The sequence below is a fragment of the Aegilops tauschii genome, chromosome 4, assembly GCF_002575655.3.
Source record: "Aegilops tauschii subsp. strangulata cultivar AL8/78 chromosome 4, Aet v6.0, whole genome shotgun sequence".
Classification (NCBI taxonomy): Eukaryota; Viridiplantae; Streptophyta; class Magnoliopsida; order Poales; family Poaceae; genus Aegilops; species Aegilops tauschii.
The window spans coordinates 365,263,985-365,276,171 of NC_053038.3; positions in this window are offsets into that span (position 1 = coordinate 365,263,985).

Genomic DNA, 12,187 nt, shown 5'->3' on the forward strand with positions numbered 1-12,187 from the left:
ATTGTTCTTGGTGCCTCCTGACATTTAGGGGTTGTAGCAGTGTCCCCGGGAGTTGAGCTCCGAGGTGTTGTCGTCACAATTTTATCGTTGCAGTTCTGGAATACCTGAGTTTCGCCGACATCGAAATCTATGCAGTTGTTGGTGAGATCACCTCGACCCCACCCAGTACTGGGGCGGGAGTTCGGGAGTATTGCCATAACTCGTATAACGGATGCTTTTCGAAGGTTGAGGTACACGATTTCCGAAGGTTTCTTGGTTATGTGTTGACGGATGGATACAGCTGGATCTAGGGATTGCTAGTTTGGGTGATATATTTTGTGTCCCCTGTATCCCCAACACCAGATTGCATAACCAGAAAGTTTTGGGAGTTTATAAGTGGGAATTCAAGTAGCTCCTAGGATATCTTTCCGACAGACGCATGATATGAGATTGGGGTTCGACGTCTAGTGGTCCGCCTTTCCACGGTTGGTTTTACAGTGGTCTCGTAGTGTCTTAAAGAGTCCTTGGCTATGCCGACTCGGGGACGCTTCGTATGTCATGTGCACTGCCTTGTACATGATGGTGTTGTACGATCGAGCCCGTGTGGGCCCCACCACGAAAACTTCGGACGAAATCTCTATCATATGTTTGTTCCGGCTTATTCTGCAAGCCAATACTTTGTTTTGTTTTAAATTGTGGTATTCGAGTTGCTTCGAAGTCAAATGTTGATTCCATACCTTTTCCTAAGTGGCTTCTCAACTTAATGGAAGTGTGATGATTTACTATGGAATTCATTCGTTCATCCTCGTTCGAATGTTTATTGTGAAGACTATATGTTGCAATTTCTATCCGTTGATTCTACTTGTCTATTTGTCTATCAAGATGCTAACGGATGTCACCCTCTTCAGGATGGCTCCGCCAACGCGTCAGAATCCGGAATGCAATGAAGGGAGTCAGGCGAACCCTCCGCCACCACCTCCACCTCCGGAGGCATGGCAAGCTATCATGGCAGCCACCAACGCCAATGCTCAGATGATTCTGCATCCTGCAAGAATGCACCCAAGGGCAAGGCAATCAAGGAAATCAAGGTCAAGGCAACAATCAGCCTCATTTCGCTACCCTCAACCAGTTTCTCGCAAATCAGCCCAAGTCTTTCAGCTACTGTGCCGAGGCCACAGATGCCGATGATTGGCTCGTGGACATCAACAAGCATTTTGAATGTAGCAATGTCAGGCCTGAGGACTATGTCAAGTTCGCTTCTTTTCAGCTCAAGGACCAAGCTGCTGATTGGTATCAACAATACAAAGATTCCAGAGGAGGTCGTGTGATCACTTGGACTGACTTCTGTCGGGACTTCAAAGCGCACCACATTCCACAAAGTGTTGTTGAGAGCAAGCGTGAGGAGTTCCACAATCTCAAGCACGGCAACATGTCTGTGTATCAATTCAACATCTAGTTTCAGAAACTTGCTCGCTTCGCTAAACAAGACGTTCCTGATGAAAAGAGCATGATCTATCACTTCAGAGGTGGCCTTAGAGAGGATCTGCAGTTAGCTCTCGTTCTTGTTGAGCCTACTCAGTTTGATCAATTCTACAATATGGCACTGAAGCAAGAGGCTGCTCAGCTCAAGTGTGAGGCTTCTAAGAAGAGAGTCAGGGACGCAGTTCAGTCTTCTTCTTCCTCACTAGTGGCTGCTAAGCAACAGAAGTTCTAGTTGCCTCCTCCTCCTCCGTTTCGTCAGCCTTACCAGCAGAAGAACAAAGGTGGCCATGGATCTTCCCACTCTTCCAACCCTGGCTATCAGAACAAGTCTCAGGATCAAGCTCCAAAGTCGAATGCTCCTTATCATCGTCCACTCTCAGAGGTGACTTGCAACAAGTGTCAGCAGAAAGGTCACTATGCTAACAAGTGCTTCAACCAAAGGCGCCTTCCGCCTCCTCCTCCTATGAGATCTTCCAGCAATGCAGTGGTCAAGCATAATCCCAAGTCTGCAAAGGTGAACATGATGAATGCAGCTCAAGCGGAGGAATCTACTGATGTGATAATGGGTAATCTCTCAGTTAATGATATTCCTGCAAAAGTTTTATTTGATACTGGTGCATCGCATTCTTTCATGTCATACCCATTTGCATCGAAGCACAATGTTGACACAGAGATTTTATCCAAAGTTATGCAAGTTGTTTCTCCGGGAAAGCTTATGACTTCTAGTTTGGTTGCTCCCGATGTTTCCATCAAGATGGGAAACTATAAATTTCTGTCTTCTCCAATTGTTCTTGGTGACTCGGATATTGATCTAATTCTCGGGATGGACTGGCTTTCTAAGCACAAGGCTCAACTTGATTGTGCTGCCAGGGAAATTCAATTGACACACTCTTCTGAGGATGTTATCATTTATGCCGCTCGTGATGAAACCATTCGGTTGTTTTCACTCAATGAGAAGGGCGAGTTGAATGTCATCTCTCAAATTCCAGTCGTTTGTGAGTATCAAGATGTCTTTCTAGAAGAGCTTTCGAGTATGCCTCCTCACCGGCCAGTTGAGTTCATCATCGATCTTGAGCCTGGCACTGAACCCGTTTGCAAGCGTCCATACAAGCTTGGACCCAAGGAGCTGAAGGAATTGAAGAAACAGCTCGATGAACAAGAGCGTCTGGGTTTGATCAGACCGAGTTCATCTCCATGGGGTTGTGGTGTTCTTTTTGTCCAGAAGAAGGATGGCACGGACCGACTTTGTGTCGACTACCGTCCATAGAACAAGAAGACAATCAAGAACAAGTATCCACTTCCCAACATCAATGAGCTATTCGAGCAACTTAAAGGTGCTAAAGTATTCTCCAAGCTTGACCTTCGTATGGGTTATCATCAGATTTGCATTCGTGAAGAAGATATTCCCAAGACAGCATTCAGAACAAGCTTTGGTTCTTATGAATATACTGTCATGTCTTTCGGCCTTATCAATGCTCCTCCAACATTCTCTCGAATGATGAATTTCATCTTCAACCCCTATACCAATGAATTCGTCCTGGTGTATCTCGATGATATCTTGGTCTTCTCCAAGAATAAGAAGGATCATGCCAAACATTTGCGATTGGTGCTCGACAAGCTCAGAGAGTATCAATTTTATGCGAAGTTTTCCAAATGTGAATTTTGGCTTGATGAAGTTCTTTACCTGGGTCATATCATCTCTGCCAAGGGCATCGCTGTTAATCCCAAGAAGGTGTCCGCAATTGTGAATTGGGAACCTCCTCGGAATGTCAAGCAGCTCCGCAGTTTTCTTGGTCTTGCAAGCTATTGCCGAAGATTCGTTGAGAATTTCTCTAAGATTGCAAAGCCTCTTTCCAACCTCCTCCAGAAGCATGTGAAGTATGTCTGGTCTCCTGAGTGTGACGTTGCTTTCAATACTCTCAAAGAGAAACTCATCACAGCTCCTGTTTTAACTCCTCCTGACGAATCCAAGCCATTCGAAGTTTTCTGTGATAATTCTCTTCAAGGTCTCGGTGTTGTATTAATGCAAGAGAAGAAAGTTGTGGCCTATACCTCTCGTTAGTTGAAGCCCAATGAAAAGAACTACCCCACTCACGATCTTGAGTTGGCGGCAGTTGTCCATGCATTAATAACATGGAGACATCTCTTGTTGGGAAGAAAAGTGGACATATTCACCGATCACAAGAGTCTCAAGTACATCTTCACTCAGCCCAACCTCAATCTCAGGCAGACTCGATGGGTCGAAATGATTCAAGAGTACAATCCGAGTATTGAATATACTCCAGGCAAAGCCAATGTCATTGCAGATGCTTTGAGCAGGAAGGCTTATTGCAACAGCTTAATTCTCAAGCCATTCCAACCGGATCTTTGTGAAGCTTTCCGCAAGCTGAATCTCCAAGTTGTTCCTCAAGGTTTTCTTGCCAACCTCATAGTCTCTCCTACTTTGGAAGATCAAATTCGTGAGGCGCAAATTCTTGATGCCATGGTGAAGAAGGTGAAACGTGGTATCGACAAGGGTCTTTCCAAATACAAGTGCTATCGCATTGATGACAGAGACACTTTATTCTTCGAGGACCGGATTGTGGTTCCTAAAGCTGATCTAAGGAAAGTCATAATGAACGAGGCGCACAATTCTCTTCTTTCCATTCATCCTGGAAGTACGAAGATGTACCATGACCTCAAGCAGTCGTATTGGTGGACTCGAATGAAGCGAGAAATCTCTCAATTCGTGAACGAATGTGATGTCTGTCAAAGGGTGAAAGCAGAACACCAACGACCAGCTGGTCTCCTCCAACCTCTTGCTATCCCAGAATGGAAGTTTGATCATATCGAAATGGACTTCGTGACTGGATTTCCAAAGTCCCAGCGTGGAAATGATGCTATCTTCGTTGTCCTCGACAAGCTTACTAAAGTGGCTCATTTCCTTCCAATCAAAGAATCTATCACAGCAGCTCAGTTGGCAGAGCTATACACCTCCAGGATTGTCTCCTTGCACGGCATTCCACAATTTATATCTTCAGATCGTGGAAGCATCTTCACTTCTAAGTTCTGGGACTCCTTCCAGAAGGCCATGGGCACCAGCATTCGCTTCAGCACAGCTTTCCATCCTCAAACTAGTGGCCAAGTCGAGCGAGTCAATCAAATTCTTGAAGATATGCTCAGGGCTTGTGTCATTTCTTTTGGCATGAAATGGGAAGATTGTCTTCCATATGCCAAATTCTACTACAACAACAGCTTCCAAGCGAGTTCGGGCAAGGCCCCATTCGAGTTTCTCTATGGCAGAAAGTGTCGTACTCCTCTCAATTGGTCAGAGACTGGTGAACGCCAACTTCTTGGCAATGACTTAATCACAGAGGCTGAAGAAATGTGTAAAGTCATCCGTGAAAATCTCAAAGCCGCGCAATCGCGACAGAAGAGTTACTATGATACCAAGCACCGTGATGTGGCTTTCGAGATCGGAGACCATGTCTACCTCCGCGTCTCTCCAATGAAAGGCACTCTTCGCTTCGGTATCAAAGGGAAGCTTGCCCCTAGATATGTGGGTCCTTTCAAGATCATTGGCAAAAGAGGCGACCTCGCCTATCAACTTGAGCATCCTTCCAACTTCGCGTACGTGCACGATGTGTTCCACGTGTCACAGCTCCGCAAGTGCTTCAAGACTCCTGACCGCACCGTCAACTTCGAAGAAATTGATCTCCAAGAAGATCTGTCTTATCATGAGCACCCCGTTCCTATTCTTGAAGAAACTGAGCGCAAGACTCGCAACAAGTCTATCAAATTCCTGAAAGTGAAGTGGTCGCACCATTCCGACCGAGAAGCCACCTGGGAATGCGAGGACCACCTCCATTCCGAATATCCGGAGTTCTTTCAGTCCTAGATCTCGGGACGAGATCCTCCCGTAGTGGTGGAGTGTTGTAACACCCCCGATGTAACTTTCCATATTTGTAACTCCGACTCTTGCCATTTTCGGCTATGTGTTATGATATTCCCTTCGTGGTCGGGTTTTGTCGTGGAATTGTCACGGCAGATGTCCTCGGGTTAGGACTTAGTCGTGGAGCCATCGCAATTGGGAAGCTTGAAGGGGTTAAGTGGGACAAGGAACACGAGGGTTTATACTGGTTCGGCCCCTTACGGTGAAGGTAAAAGCCTACGTCCAGTTGAGGTGGTATTAATCAGGGTTTCGATAACCAGGGAGCTAAACAGCTATGCCCGGCTCTCGATCAGATTGTTGTCGCCCCTAAACCGCTGCCGGGTCGTCCCTTTCTATAGGGAGGTTGGCACCCAGCGGCCTTTAGAGTCCCGGCCGGCTCATAAGAGTGTCCGGCTCGGACTCTAAACAATACTTGCCTTACACTACAAGTCTACTATAACAATGATGATAACTATGGGCAATAAGCCATCGCCGGGTCTCAGCCCATCTCTGGCCCATTATCTTGAAACTTAGCTCCGGGCTTCTGGCAATGACCCTTAGTGTAACCCGGCCCTCCTGGCGGGTGACTCCCAGGTCTATATCCTCAACAGGTTTTGTTTTTCGTTTTGCATTTTGTTCATGTCATGCATCTCATATCATGTCATCATGTGCATCTCATTTGCATACGTGTTTGTCTCTTGCATCCGAGCATTTTCCCCGTTGTCTGTTTTGCAATCCGGCACTCCCACCTCCTCCGGCGCACCCCTCTTGTTTCTTTTTGTGAGCGGGTGTTAAACGTTCTCGGAATGGACCAAGTCTTGTCAAGTGGCCTTGGTAGACCACCTGTCAAGTTTCGTTCCATTTGGAGGTCGTTTGGTACTCCAACGGTTAACCGGTAACCGCAAAGTCCTTCTGTGTGTTGCAGCAAAACCCCCCTTCAAACGGCCCAAAAACCTCTCTAACTCACTTCCATGCTCTAGGCCGTTCGATCACGATCGTGTGGGCGAAAACCGTGCTCCATTTGGAGTCTCCTAGCTCCCTCTACCTATAAAACACCTCCCCCCTCCGAAATTCCGGATCCCCGAAACCCTAGCCCGCTCCTCCGCGCCGCCGGACGTGTCCGCCCGGGGCCAGACACAACTGCGCCGCCGTGCCCCATCTCCCTCCTCTCCATCTCCGGTCGCCGGCCCCACCACCCTCCTCCTCTCGAGCTCCGGCGAGCCCGAACCGGCCCGAACCCTAGATCTCACCGAAGGTTGACTTTCCCCTCTCCCCGTTTTTCTCAGTCCCGATATTTTTGCAATATGTGCTCCTGTTCATCGCGTCATAACTCTCTGCATATAGCTCTGTTTCGTGCGTATAATATATAGAAATGTTTGTCTCTAGATGCTCTTCATTTTGTTCCTTTATGCAATGTTCATTTGAGTCCATCTTGATGCCCAAATCTCGGGTGCAAGAGGGCTATATGCTGTTAACTGCTGTCACTTATCAGAACTTAGGGTTTTGTTATTTTTGTTGCATTTAATCTGTGCATCTTGTGGGCATGAGCTCTACATGTGTTTTGATTTATGCCATGCCATATTTACAGAGGTGTATGCCATGTATATTTGTGATCTCTGTGGTGACTAGCACAAGCATGCAAACTAGGCTTCGTGATGTTTCTGATTTCAGGGACAGTAATTTTGCTAAGTCTGTGACTGCTGTTATTTTGTTGCCATGTATCCATGTGGCTACAGAGAGATCCATGCTCCTTTTGGTGATGTTCAGTAAGGATGTTTTGTAGATATAGTTGTGCTCCATCCATCTATGCCCCTGTTTGCACTTATGTAGTGCCATAGCATGTCTTAATCTTGCTCTACTTTTGCTATAAAATATTTCTGGAAGATTGTTTACGTGTTATTCAATTTTGCAAAGGTTGTCGTAGTTGTTTCATACATGCTTTGAACTTGTTCTTACTATGGATAGCTTCATACATATGCCATCTTGCTGTAGGTATGCTTGTTTTGTCACGCATTGCTTTGTGGTGAGTGCATCAAGCTCACCAAGATGCCTTCATATTACTGTTTCTGTCATGCTCTGTTTTCTGTTAAGAATGGAACCTGTTAACGAAACTTGCTATGTTTACATGGTTGCTATCATATCTTCTGCTCCTTTTTCGCTTATGGTCAGTAAGGGACGTTTGCCATATGCATTTAGTAGATTCATGCCATGCCTTGTTTTGCTATATTAAGTTCCTGTAGGATGTTGATTGCTTGCTCTGAACATTGCTACTTGATGCTGTTTATGCCATGTCCAGTAATTTCACCAAGTCTGTGAACCTGATATCTTTTGCACTTTTGCCATGCTTGTTTGAACCTGTTATGGTGTGATCTAGCCGTAGCTCAGTGTTCCTCTTTTGTCAAGCATCTCCTGTAGATTACTGTCATATATTTTGTTGCTATGTTGGACTGTTGTAGCATAGTTTCCTGATGTATTCTAAGTGCTAGCATGCTGTTAATCACAGATTCGTGTCATTCTTGTTTTGCTTGCCATTTGCAAACTGTGCATCCGTTCCCGGTGATCTTTATACCGATTTCAACCGAAATCATCTCATCTTTCCAGTGGCATGCTTGGTTTGCCAAGTTACTGCCTTGTTCATCATTTTTCTTCCGGAGCACGCATATGCATCGCATATCATATCTTGCATATCATTCATGTTTGGCATCATGTTGCTTGTGCATTTCCCGTGATTGATTGCGGTTCCATTTCTTGTGTTCTTGTTTTGGGTAGAGCCGAGATACGAGTTCGTGAACGAGGAACCCTTTTGAGTACGCTTACGAGGATCAAGCTTTCGACAACTCTGAGAACCTTGCAGGCAAGATGACCATACCCTCGAAATCACTTCTATCTTTGCTTTGCTAGTTATTCGTTCTATTGCCATGCTACGCTACCTACCACTTGCTATATCATGCCTCCCGTATTGCCATGTCAAGCCTCTAACCATCATTTCCTAGCAAACCGTTGTTTGGCTAAGTTACCGCTTTTGCTCAGCCCCTCTTATAGCGTTGTTAGTTGCAGGTGAAGTTGAAGTTGGTTCCATGTTGGAACATGGATATTTTGGAATATCAAAATATCTCTTATTTAATGAATGCATCTATATATTTGGTAAAGGGTGGAAGGCTCGGCCTTATGCCTGTTGTTTTGTTCCACTCTTGCCGCCCTAGTTTCCGTCATAGCGGTATTATGTTCCTTGAGTTTGCGTTCCTTACGTGGTTGGGTGATTTATGGGACCCCCTTGACAGTTCGCCTTGAATAAAACTCCTCCAGCAAGGCCCAACCTTGGTTTTACCATTTGCCACCTAAGCCATTTTCCTTTGGGTTTTCGCGAGCCCGAGGGTCATCTTTATTTTAACCCCCCCGGGCCAGTGCTCCTTCGAGTGTTGGTCCGAACCGAGTAGACCGCGGGGCCACCTCGGGGAAACTTGAGGCCTGGTTTTACTCGTAGGATGTCTCATCCGATTTGCCCTGAGAACGAGATATGTGCAGCTCCTATCGGGATTTGTCGGCACATTCGGGTGGCTTTGCTGGTCTTGTTTTACCATTGTCGAAATGTCTTGTAGACCGGGATTCCGAGACTGATCGGGTCTTCCTGGGAGAAGGTTTATCCTTCGTTGACCGTGAGAGTTTATAATGGGCTAAGTTGGGACACCCCTGCAGGGTATTATCTTTCGAAAGCCGTGCCCGCGGTTATGAGGCAGATGGGAATTTGTTAATGTCCGGTTGTAGAGAACTTGTCACTTAACTTAATAAAATACATCAACCATGTGTGTAGCCGTGATGGTCCCTTCTCGGCGGAGTCCGGGAAGTGAACACGGTTTGTGTTATGCATGAACGTAAGTAGTTTCAGGATCACTTCTTGATCGTTTCTAGCTTCGCGACCGTTGCGTTGCTTCTCTTCTCGCTCTCATTTGCGTATGTTAGCCACCATATATGCTTAGTGCCTGCTGCAGTTCCACCTCATTACACCATCCTTTCCTATGAGCTTAAATAGTCTTGATCTCGCGGGTGTGAGATTGCTGAGTCCTCGTGACTCACAGATTCTACCAAAACAGTTGCAGGTGCCGACGATGCCAGTGCAGATGACGCAACCGAGCTCAAGTGGGAGTTCGACGAGGAACGTGGTCGTTACTATGTTTCTTTTCCTGATGATCAGTAGTGGAGCCCAGTTGGGACGATCGGGGATCTAGCATTTGGGGTTATCTTATTTTCATTTGGATTTGACCGTAGTTGGTCTATGTGTGGATTTTGGATGATGTATGAATTAATTTATGTATTGTGTGAAGTGGCGATTGTAAGCCAACTCTCGTTATCTCATTCTTGTTCATCACATGGGATTGTGTGAAGATAACCCTTCTTGCGACAATACCACAATGCAGTTATGCCTCTAAGTCATGCCTCGACACATGGGAGATATAGCCGCATCGTGGGTGTTACACTTCGTCCATATAACCAACGCAAGTTGGAGTTTCGGTCTAAACAGTGCGTGTTTCTTGGTTACAGTTCTCTTCATAAAGGGTACAAGTGTCTTCATGTTCCCTCTAACCACGTCTACATCTCACGTGATGTGGTGTTTGATAAGAATGTTTTTCCTTTTTCCACACTTCCGGTCACCTCCACCACTCCCATTGCAGCTGAGAAATCTGCTTTACTTTTGCCTGGTCAATTTGTTGATGCTGCATGTACCCCCTTGTTGCTACCTAACCATGGTACAGGTACTGGGCGCGCAGCACGCCTCGAGCTTCTGGATGAGCAGCCGCCCACGTCCCCTCGGATGTCCGCCGAGCCTGCTCGCGATGTCCTCCATCACCTAGCCTACCGACAGGGCTGGCCGAGCCTGGCACTACAGGGCTTCCCGACGCGTCGGCCGAGCTGGTGTCCTCGCCCGAGCCGGCGTCCCCGCTTGCGTCGGCTGAACGGGCGTCCACTCCTTCCTCGCCCGGTCTGTCGCCTGGTGTGACTGGTTCTGCGTCTGGGGAGCAGTCTGCGTCGTCATCGTCATCTTCATCGACTCCGTCTCTGCCGCCACCTCCGCCGACTACCGTTGTTCTACGTCCTCGTACGCGCAGTCAGAGTGGTATTGTTCGGCCGAACAAGCGCACTAACAGCACGGTTGCGTAATTGCAGCGTGTATGGCACAGACAGATGTTGACCCCACTACTGAGCCTCAGCATTTTCAGGCGGCTCTTCGGATTCCTCATTGGCGCAGTGCCATGGAGCAGGAGTTTCAGGCAGTACGGAGGACTGATACTTGGCGCTTGGTTCCTCCTGTGTCTGGTGTCAACATCAGTGACTCCAAGTGGGTGTTTAAGGTAAAGAAGTATGCTGATGGTTCTATTGAGCGATACAAGGCACGGTTGGTGGCCAAAGGGTTTAAACAAGAGTATGGTCTTGATTATAAGGATACCTTCAGTCCAGTTATCAAACCTACCACCATTCGTCTGCTTCTGTCCTTGGTTGTTGCCAAAGGGTGGTCTCTGCATCAGCTTGATGTTCAGAATGCTTTTCTCCATGGTGTCTTGGAGGAAGAGGTTTACATGCGGCAACCTCCAGGTTTTGTTGATCCTTCTCGTCCACATCATTTGTGTCGTCTTGTCAAGGCACTTTATGGACTTAAGTTGGCTCCTCGTGCATGGCATGCCCGACTTGGCTCGGTTCTTCGCCGTCTTGGATTTGCTCCGTCCACTGCTGACACGTCTATGTTCATGTTCCATCCTCCTGAGGTTACTATGTACCTGCTGGTTTATGTTGATGACATTATTCTTATCAGTTCCTCAGTGACTGCTGTTGCTCGTCTGTTGTCTGCTCTGGGTGGTCATTTTGCTGCCAAGGATCTGGGTGCTCTCCATTACTTCCTTGGTCTGGAGGTTTCATGGTCCCCTGCTGGTCTGACTCTCACTCGGCATAAGTATTGCTTGGACTTGCTACGACGTGCTGGTATGTTGTAGTGCAAGCATGCTACCACCCCTATGTCTGCAAGTGATCGGTTATCAGCCTTGGATGGTGAGTTGCTTCCTTCAGATGATGCTACAGAGTACCGCAGTATTGTTGGTGGCTTGCAGTAGTTGACTATCACACGGCTGGACATCTCCTATGCGGTAAACCATGTGTGCCAGTATCTTCATGCTCCTCGGACTTCACACTGGTCAGCTATGAAGCATATCATGTGTTATCTCTCTCATACTGTCTCATATGGCTTGCATCTTCGGTCTACCTCCTCGAGTGCTCTCTCGGCGTTCTCTGATGCAGATTGGGCTGGGAGCCTGGATGACCGACGATCAACGGGGGGCTATGATGTCTTCTTTGGTCGCAACTTGATCACCTGGAGTGCGCGCAAGCAGGCAACAGTATCTCGAAGTAGCACTGAAGCAGAGTACATGGCGGTTGTCAATGCCACGGCTGAGCTCATTTGGGTATAGTATCTGTTGAGAGAATTGGGAGTCCCTCAAAAGTAGCCACCGGTTCTTTGGTGTGATAACATTGGTGCGACGTACCTTTCATCTAATCCAGTTTTCCATGCTCATACCAAGTACATCGAAGTTGACTATCACTTTGTGAGGGGACGTGTTGCACAGAAACTTCTTCATATCAAGTTCATCTCCTTCAAAGATCAACTTGCTGACATCTTCACGAAGCCTCTACCACAGCCTTAGTTTGTAGGTTGTAGGCGCAATTTTAACTTGCTCTGTCCCTCAGGACATAGTTGAGATTAAGGAAGTGTGTTAGACTGTATTTATACTTGCCTTCTGTATATGTCTTATATATATATGGTGTCGAGCA